The sequence below is a fragment of the Pleurodeles waltl genome, chromosome 1_2 (genome assembly GCF_031143425.1).
Source record: "Pleurodeles waltl isolate 20211129_DDA chromosome 1_2, aPleWal1.hap1.20221129, whole genome shotgun sequence".
Taxonomy (NCBI): domain Eukaryota; kingdom Metazoa; phylum Chordata; class Amphibia; order Caudata; family Salamandridae; genus Pleurodeles; species Pleurodeles waltl.
In genome coordinates, this window is record NC_090437.1 from 828,061,713 (window position 1) to 828,071,952 (window position 10,240).

The 10,240-nt window shown below is 48.6% G+C and overlaps 1 long non-coding RNA gene across 1 annotated transcript in view; it reads left to right on the forward strand.

Moving 5' to 3' along the window:
- LOC138304431 (uncharacterized) overlaps positions 1–10,008 on the forward strand; it is a 120,071-nt gene extending 110,063 nt beyond the window's left edge. Inside the window, exon 5 of the long non-coding RNA XR_011205572.1 lies at positions 6,720–10,008. This is a non-coding gene — a long non-coding RNA (uncharacterized lncRNA). The remainder of the gene's footprint in view (positions 1–6,719) is intronic.
- The last annotated feature ends 232 nt before the right edge of the window (positions 10,009–10,240 follow it).

The window sequence follows — 10,240 nt, forward strand, 5'->3', positions numbered from 1 at the left end:
GGGGCCTAGCCTACAGAAATCACCCTGGCCTAGGGATACCCACAGCCCTCCTCCCCCACCCAGACACCTCCAATGTGCGCTAAATCAGCAGAATGTGCTTGTACTCACCCCCTTGTGTCTGCTGTGATGTCCTCACGTGCCCATCCAAATCGGGGTAGGCCACCGCCAGGATCCGGGACATCAGGGGGGTCAAAGTACGACTGGCACCCCTCCTACGTTGGGAGGCCATCCCCAGCAGAGCCTCCGCGGTCTTCCTGCTCCCACGGCGGATGTCCTCCCACCTCTTCCGGCAGTGGGTGCCCCGTCTGTTGTGGACCCCCAGGGTCCAGACGTCCTTGGCGATGGCACGCCAAATGTCGATTTTCTGATGGGCGCTGACCTATGTGACATGTACAGGGGGAGAAAAAAATAAAAACATCACCTTCTGCATGCTCGATGTGAGTGGCCCCCCATCCCCACCTTTGCCATGTGGCACATGCTCTCATCTGTCGTTTGATGCATGCCTCATTCGCTTCCCTCCCCACCATCTTTCATTCACCCCACTTAACCCAGGCATTGGCCACAAAGCATGGTCCCAGTGTACTTACCTGTTGGTCTGGAGGACCGTAGAGTAGCGCATACTGGGGGAGGACCCCATCCACGAGTTTCTCCAATTCTTCAGAAGTGAAGGCAGGGGCCCTTTCCCTAGTCGCAGCAGCCATTGTCTCTTCCAGACCGAGGTCACAGCAGCACTTGCAGTATAGGTCCTCTCCTGTGGATGATCAGGTATCAAGTGATTAAGCAGATAGAAAATGGCGGTCACGCCCGCGGCGGTGTGTACCGCGGCGGTGCGTACCACGACCGCCGGCGCACATCGTCATTGGCTCCTGAAACCCATAGGGTTCAATGTTAACCAATGCGGCTTTGCGCCGCGGTCTTCGACCGCCTACCGCCACGGTGTGCCACGCCAGCGCATTGACCTCACATCCCACTGTCGCACTTCACAGGTCAGGCAGCCGCCATTTCAAGGGCCCCCATATCTTAATTTCTACTGCGTCACACATACCTAGGCCTTGCATCAACACTCATAGAAGCCATTCAATGCATTGAGAATCGTGTACTGTGCAAGCTGTGGGAACGTACCTGTGGGTTGATTGACTCTGTGCTCCATGTTGTCTTTCCTAGGCACCGTCCGCTGGGACTTCCGAGGAGATGGAGGAATCTTCCAGTGTACAGACCGCTGGTGGACCTGTCGACAATGGAAGAAAGACATGTCATACTGACATACAGGCTTGACAGAGCCACTATACAGGAACTGTGTGCCCAGCTGGAGCCAGACCTGATGTCACCCATCCGCCAACCCACAGGTATCCCCCCTCTAGTGCAGGTTCTGTCAGTACTCCATTTTTTGGCAAGTGGGTCATTTCAAACAACAGTGGCCATTTCATCAGGGATGTCTCAGCCTATGTTTTCCAAGGTGTTGTCCAGAGTGTTGTCTGCCCTGCTGAAATACATGCGGAGCTACATTGTTTTCCCTGAGGTGGGCGATTTGGCTACAGTGAAGGGTGATTTCTATGCGCTTGGACATATTCCCAACATCATTGGTGCAATGGATGGGACACATGTTACTTTGGTCCCCCCCAGCACGAGTGAACAGGTGTACAGGAACAGAAAAAGTTATCATTCCATGAATGTCCAGGTGGTCTGTTTGGCTGACCAGTACATCTCCCATGTAAATGCCAAGTTCCCTGGGTCAGTGCATGACGCGTACATCATGCGAAATAGCAGCATCCCTTACGTGATGGAACTACTTCAGAGACACCGTGTGTGGCTAATTGGTGACTCTGGTTACCCCAACCTGTCATGGCTACTGACCCCAGTGAGGAATCCCAGGACAAGGGCAGAGGAACGGTACAATGAGGCCCATGGGCGTACTAGGAGGGTGATCGAGCAGACCTTCGGCCACCTGAAGGCCAGGTTTCGGTGCCTCCATATGACAGGTGGATCCCTAATGTACTCACCAAAGAAGGTGTGTCATATCATCGTGGCCTGCTGTATGCTTCACAACCTGGCTTTGCGACGCCAGGTGCCTTTCCTGCAGGAGGATGGTCCAAATGGTGGTGTTGTGGCAGCTGTGGAGCCTGCGGAGAGTGAAGAGGAGGAAGACGAAGAGGACGACACAGACAACAGGGACACAGTAATACAGCAGTATTTTCAATGACATACAGGTAAGAATCAACACCGGCATTTTACATTTACTTAAAGTCTCCTGTCTCTCTACTGTCTGAGTTTCCCCCCAGTGTATGTTAACTGAGTTGTGACTTTCCCTTCCAATTTCAGAGATGTGGGCCCTACTCCGTGACCTCTGCTTTGTTTCCCCATGGACTACAGCTGTGTGACAGTGGTATGTTGTCATCACAATGTAACTGGACATTTGGGCACGGTTATGTGTAATACATTTGTTCAAAAATACAGGCAGACTCCAGATTATTTTTGTGCAATAAGTGTGTTTATTAAAGTGCTCAATTTTGGGTAATGGTTGCAATTCGGTGATGGGTGATGGTGGAGGAATGTCCATGGCAGAGTCCAGATTTTCAGTCTCACAGGTGCATTGTCCATATGCCTGTGGAAGGTGGAGCAGGGGCAGTTTAAGGTTGGACAGGGTGACAATGTGGGACAGTTGGATGACAATCAGGGGGTATCCTTTCCTGGCGGGGGTCTTGACATCCTACTCTGTCTTCTTCCTAGATCTCAGGCCCGCTTGCGGGGTGGTTCTCCTTCTGCAGGGGGTGGGGTTCTGGTGGCCTGTTGTTCTTGTGCCAGGGCCTCCTGTCCACTAGCGCCGGCGGAGGTGGTATCCTGTTCTTGGTCCATGCTAGTGACAGGGGCCCTTTGTGGTGCCACATGGTCCCGCAATGTGCTGACAATCTGATTGAGAGCCACAACGATGGTGCTCATTGCGGAACTGATGTTTCTGAGTTCTTCCCTGAACCCCATAAACTGTTCCTCCTGCAGTACCTGGATCTCCTGGAACCTGGCCAGGACCGCCGCCATTGTCTCTTGGGAGTGGTGGTATGCTCCCATGATGGAGGATAGGGCCTCGTGGAGAGTGGGTTCCCTGGGCCTGTCCCCCCCCTGTCGCACAGTAGGCCTCACAGTTCCCCTGTTTCCCTGGGCCTCTGTCCCATGGACCGTGTGCCCACTACCACTGCCCCCAGGTCCCTGTTGTTGGGGTGGTGGGTTAACCTGGGTGCCCTGTAGTGGTGGACACACCGCTGATTGACGTGTCCTGGAGACAGAGGCATGGGCCCGCTGGGTGGGTGCTGTGCTGGTGTTCCCAGAGGGGGGTAGGTCTGCTGTGGCCTGTGGCTGTCTGAGGGGAACCGACTGTCCCGAGGTCCCCGATGGGCCGGCCTGGTCATCTGGGTCCAGGGAGACAGAGCTGCTGTCATCACTGTGGGCCTCTTCTGGGGGTGGAATGGACATTTCTGGACCCTCCTGGGCGGTGTCGTGGCGTTCAGGTCCTGCAGGGGTATAAGAGTATGGTTATTGCTTCTGTGTGTGCCATAGCATGCAATGGGTGGCTGCCCGTGTACCCCAGTGCTGGCATTCCCTTGGGGGGGCTGTTGTGACGGTGGTTTGGGGGGGATGGGTATGTGCAGTGGGCATGCTTAGGTGATGGGTGTCCATGGTGTGTGGTCGCATGCAGGGCTTGGTGTTGGGATGGGTGGGTTGTGATGGTGAGACATTAGCAAGGAGGATGTGTGATGGGGTGGGGGTATGATTTGGCATGTCGGTGGGTGGGGGGGATGAAGTAGTTGAGATTAGACTTACCAGAGTCCATTCCTCTGCCTACTTCTGCGAGGCCCTAAGGATGCAGGATCGCCAAGACCTGTTCCTCCCATGTTGTAAATTCAGGGGGGTGAGGTGGGGGTCCGCCGCCAGCCTTCTGCACCGCGATGTTGTGTCTGGATTCCATGGAACGCACCTTCCCCCGTAGGTCGTTCCACCGCTTCCTGATGTCGTCCCGATTTCGTGGATGCTGACCCACAGCGTTGACCCTGTCCACTATTCTTTGCCATAGCTCCATCTTCCTGGCAATGGTGGTGTGCTGCACCTGTGTGCCGAAGAGCTGGGGCTCTACCCGAACTATTTCCTCCACCATGACCCTGAGTTCAGCGTCTGAAAACCTGGGGTGTCTTTGGGGTGCCATGGGGTGGTGTGGATGAGGTGTGGGGTGGTGTTTGTGGTGATGAGAGTATTGAGTGTGGTGGTGTGTGGTGTTTTGTGCGTGGATGTTGTGTGAGTGATGGTGTAATGTGCCTGTGAATGCTCTGTACTAGCTGGTGGTATCTCTCTCTGGCCTTAGTCAATAAATGGTGGTCGTAGGGGTTTGTGGGTGATGTGGGTGTGTGTTTTATATTGTGTTGGGAGTGTGGGAGTGGTGTTTGTATGTGTATCAGGTGTGTGTATTTCAAAATGTCCAATGTGGCAGTGTTTTGGAGCTGTGTGTGTATTTTGACCGCAGCGGTGTGTACCGCCAATGGAATACCACGGTTGAAAGACCGCCGCGTGGATTCGTGGGTCGGAATGGAATGGGCGTATTTCTGTTGGCATGACGGTGGAGGTTTGGTCATTGCCAGTTTTTCGCTGGCCGTTGGTGTGGCGGACTTTTGTGGATGTCGGGTTTTTGGCGGTTTGCCTGTTGCGGGTCAGAATGACCTTGGCGGTTTCCCGCGGCCGCGTTATGGCGGCCTTCTGACCGGCGGTAAGCGCCTTTTACCGCCGAGGTCAGAATGACCCCCTTAGTCTGCTCCTGACTTGCACCTACATGTTCTGCTGGTTGTTTTGTGATCCTGCTTTGTCTTCCAATATATTCCCACCGCCTCACTCAGGGTTCCGAAGTGAGTTGCGACATGTAGGTCGGGCGTGATTCTGCTCATCGCACTGCCCAATCGCTGCTTTTTCTACCGGTACTCCTCTCTGCACTTTCACCTGTCACCTGACAGTGCTGCTTGGCTTGGCTTGATCGCGATTGACCTCCCTCTCAGAGACATGACCGCAGTGCTCAGCAAGCCACTCCGCCTGTCATCTTGGGACACCCTCCAGAGCTCTAGATCCAACCTAGTTGTGGGGCATGATGGGAGCCTCCAACCTCCTGGTTGAAATGTACTTCAGGAGCACCTTATAAAAATAGCTGTTGCTGATGAGAGATAGGAATCAACTTCAATCACAGTGATAGAGGTGATGAGGAAGAAGGGGATGACAGCTTCATACAAAGCAGCTGTGGCACCAGCAGTGTGCCAGCATCACCCGCAACCTCCAAATGGCACAGAACTCAAACAACATTGCATACAGTGATGGTTCCCCCAAATCACACATTGAGTCTACCACCTCCTAGTTTTCTATGGAAGTCAGAAGCATCAGTGGCACCATAAAAGAAAACAATTCAAGCTACCATTATGGGCATGTTTAGGCAGCAAGGCCCTATAAATGCAATCACTCAATGGCATGGTTGTACAATGGGAATCTGGCTAAAATGTTAGTGCTGGACCTTCTCCCTTTTTTGGGAATAGGATTTTTAGAATTTGTGGCAGCTATCTGCCTGAAATGGAAGGTTTTTGACAAAGTTGCTGTTCACACTATCTACCTGACGAGAGACAGACCAGTTGTCAAGCAATTGATTACATGTATATCGCTGCACACTGGATTCCCTTTCTGGGGATTAGGCAACAGCTATTTGCAGGTATTAGTGCTGAAGAAACTTTTAAGGGCATTCGGCGGCATGCAACAGTAGCTCACCATGAGAAATCCCTTTGAGAAATCCCATACAGCTGCAAACATCTTGGAAGACTTTAACAGCAATGTGTTTGAATGGCTGCAGCCCAGAGGTCTCAGAATTGTATTTGTTGCTATGGACAACAGCACAAATATAGCAAAGGCCATGGCAGAAGGTACATATTTCAGGGTCCTGTGTTTGGACCATTGCATCAGCCTGATTGTACAGGACTTTCTAAAAAAACAGATATAGGGTCTGATTTAGATATTGGCGGACAGGTTACTTCTTCACCACGTGATGGATATCCTGTCCGTCAAAATCTAAATCTTATAGAATTTATTGGGATTTAGATTTCGGCAGAAGGGACACCTGTCACTGTTGCAATGGAGTAACCCACTCGCCTATATCTAAATATGGCCCACAGATAGCAACATACCGGCCACCTGCAGAAGAATCTGCACTCATTTCAGTCATTCTTTTAAAGCTCAGAAGAGGTTGAGGATCAATCAGGGTGCTCAAAGAATACAGGTTTAAGCCCTCATACAGGAGGTTCCAAAATGTTGAAACTCAGCCTACTACATGTTGCAACATCTGTTTTTAGCAGTTCAGACAGATCCTTCAAAGAGGAGGGAATGCAACTGGGAATATGATGACCATGGACATGGATAAATAGGGCCTAATCAAATGTCTGACACAAAAGCTACTTCATTTTGATGTTTTAACATAGAAAGTCAGCAAGCAATCTTGTTGTTGCACCTGCTACAGAACCAGTTAAAAAAGATGTTGCAGACGTTCACCAGTATAAATGAAGAAAAATATGAGTTGGTTCAGAGATAAATACTTTATTTGGCTGTTAATCCAAGGCTGCAAAGAGAGATCGTGCCCTCTAAAGAGTACACCTGTGCTACAATACTTGATCCACAGTACAAAAAAATACTGGCCACTTTAATTTCTTTTTCAGAAGGGATGTTTCACACTACAAGGCGTGGATCGTTGAGCAAGACCTGGAAGAAGAACGGCTGGAATCCCGGGGACGTTTTGGTGTGCAGCTTTCAACATCCAGAGAGAGCAGTGCTGTCTGTCTCACAGAAACCAACAACAGCAACACCAGTAACAACATCAGCAACATCAACACTGGCAACAGCACCAGCAACAAAAGAGTCAGACCCAACCTATGCTAGGTTTCAAACAGCAGGGCGTAAGTCAGGTGCATAGGTGAAGGCAACAAAGGTTAAACCAGTGGCAGCACGAATTACTGTTTAGAGGATGGTCATCCAAGACTAGCTGGATGACCCAAAAGGGCCTACCAGGATCAAAATATTTCATAGGACTCTTACCATTGGGGTAAGACTGCTGATTTTAAGGTGGAAGGACCACCTCGTGTGAATTACCGAGTCAGTCCCACACAGGATGGAAACTCTCGGCCAGACTGCGTTGGCTAGCTAGCAACACCTCACCCAAACATAGAAAGTAAAGGTGATTTATGGCAGTCTAGAAACATGACACTCTAACTCCTCAGGAAAGTTGTGGCTGACAGATTATACCCCTTTTTTATCAGTTACACATAGTCACATACATGTGCATGCAGACAAGGAGATGCAGGATAGTTTCAGTGTATTTAAGTGACTGCATTCTATGATAAAAAGCATGAGCCACAATTATTAGGAGAATGAAACATAATACAGTGATGATTGTGGCCATTAGAGTGAAGCGTATAAACAGTCCCAACATCCTGACATCATAATAATTCCTACCTACACCCTACTGTCTAATGTGAGAGCATAGCAGTGTTAGCTCCTCTGCCCATCCCGGTTTGTGGAAGAGGCCCGACCCCATACCTGAGAGAAGGCATTGGTCTGCCTGTTTTTCTCCTGGCAGTCCTCCTGTCATGATCATGATCGGTGAAGCTGTTGATTAAGTGGCACACAGCATACAAAAGAGCTGGCGGGAATGCCCTCTACCCTTCTTAGGCCTATGTCGTATGTATATAACAAAACATGTGTTCTGGGGACAGGCCTGGCGTGATAGTCTATGGTTAGAAGGCTGACTCCGTAAGTCTTGGAGCAGCAATACTAGGTAAACTACTGTGTACAAATATGACAGGCTTGCACAAAGCAGAGAGTGAAATGTGTGCAAGGGACAGATAAATGTAAAAACATAAAGAAATATGTTTTATTCAAAAGGCAGCTGATGAAGCATAAAAACAACAAGCTAAAAGTGAGCTGTGCTAAACAAAACAAAATGTGTACATGTCTGAAAGTCACAAGTTATTGGCCTAAGAGCTAACATATGGGTGCCCAAACTAGGCTCTAAAAGGAATCCATGACAAACCCATTGATCTATTGGAGTGGGAAGATTCGCCAATGGCCAGAGCTCAGCAGGCTGGCAATAAAGTACCTGGCTCGACCACTAGCCAGTGTGTCTGCTGAATGTGTGTGCAGTGCAGCTGTCACAGTTGTCACAGTCAGAAGGACTAGCCTCTTGCCTCTAAACATGGAGAGATTGGCCAGGATTATAATGAACCAACACTTCATACCACAAGATTACACTGTTCCTGAAACAGCACAGGAGGAAGATTAAACTGGTTTGTCAAACTCAAGGGCTTTGCTTGACTAACTTATGGGTGAAACCCTTCAGTTGAGGACAAACTCTACTTCAATGAGTAGGCCACAATAGAACTCTCACATTACCGAACTGCTATGCAAAAAATAAAAATGGATTTAGCTAGAGAAACATTTATATATTTGGTGTCAGATGTATGTAGCTCCACCATTTTTCCACATGTATGACCGGACTGGAGTTGGACTAGTGTGCACAGAGGAAGCCTCCCCATTCTGTTAAATGACATGAAGACAATGCCTGCCTCTGTCCCATCCCTATCCTTCTTTTCTTCATTCATGAGCTGGGCTGCCTCAGTAAAGATCATTATTTTACAACACTGTCATTGTGTTGCTTACATAGAAAAAGAGAAAATACATAAGAGAAATCTGTACCACCATGCTTGGATTGGAACAGGTTACTGTTGTACCAATGAGTGCGAGTGATGATTTATCTGGTGGCAGACAGTGAGGGTGTTGTTCAACTAATATTTGTAAACTTGATTTCAATGATTTGCTGATGGGTCATTCTGCCTGAAAGTGATTGGCCCTTTCACACTTAGCTAGATTTACTTGCATGGTCCACTCCTTGCTTTACTTTTTTTGGGGTTATTCTGAGACCAGACCAGTCAGTTTACTGATCTATGGAAAATGAACAAATTCTTTTGCGCTTCTTGTTCATCCACAACAGTACACTATAGGTCTATTTCTCTCAATCTCATTTGGGTCAGGAGGACTCAGGAGTCAGACAGAGTTGGAACTTGGAGTCAGACACAGGGCAGGACAACCTCAACAACCAGAAGAAGGAATGTCAAACTCTTCTATTGAAGTGGTTGTTGTTGGGGGCCTGTAACTGGAAACAGACATGTCACATGATTGACGCACTCGGCTAAATGTTATGACAGTTGTGAGACTAATCAGCCATGTACATGCAGCTTCTTGTCTATGATATATATATACACATATATATATATATGTATATATATACACACAACCTGTGGGTGGTCACCACTAGGGAGTTACAGTTAGGACCTAGTTTCTATATAAAAAGTGTTTTTTTACTTGCCGATATCTTTGGCGCCGGTTGACGAATCTTCATGAAATATTTATTTTAAAAATCGATGCTCACATGAGCTGCTATCTGAAAAGTTTCAGGGTGATCCATCAAGTTGGGGCCGAGAAAAATGGGTGTCCCAAAACAGTTTTCCCTCATTCATTTTGCCATAGGGATTTTGAGCAGCGATAGCACCCGAACTACTGGACGGAATTACACCAAATTTGGCAGAAAGGAAGCTCTTGGTCCAGAAAGTGACCTTATTAGGTGTAAATCCGTTCAGTATTTTTTCAGTAATTGAAGCAAAAACAAATATTTAATTATAAGGATGTGAAGGCTTGGTGAACCCTACCAATCTTGTGCTGAGAGCTGATTGGCTGACAATACTTCAACAAGGAAGAGTCAGCCTTGTTGGGACTCAACTTCAGCTGAGTCCTAGAAAAAAAGATGAAAAAAAACAAAAAGGGCCGGGGTAGGTGCTGTCCCCCTTAGCTCTGGTGCTGGGGTCCCATAGGGACCACCCGGTGCAAAAAAAAAAAACATTTTAAAAACAAAATTCAGCTGAAATCACGCATGGGTCTCACTTCTCCCCGGGTCTGTTCAAGGGCATTTCTCATCTCAAATCTCTCCACGGTTTCATTTGAGATGAGAAACGCCATCGAACAGGCCCGGGGAAAAGTGAGACCCATGCATGATTGACTACATGTGTAATAGAAGCAGGATTGGATTCATGATACAGAAGGGAGACTACCAGTCGGGGTGAATTTAAGCTCTCACAGGATTGATCAGGCATTACATACCCAATTGAAATACGGGAACGCAAAAGTGAAA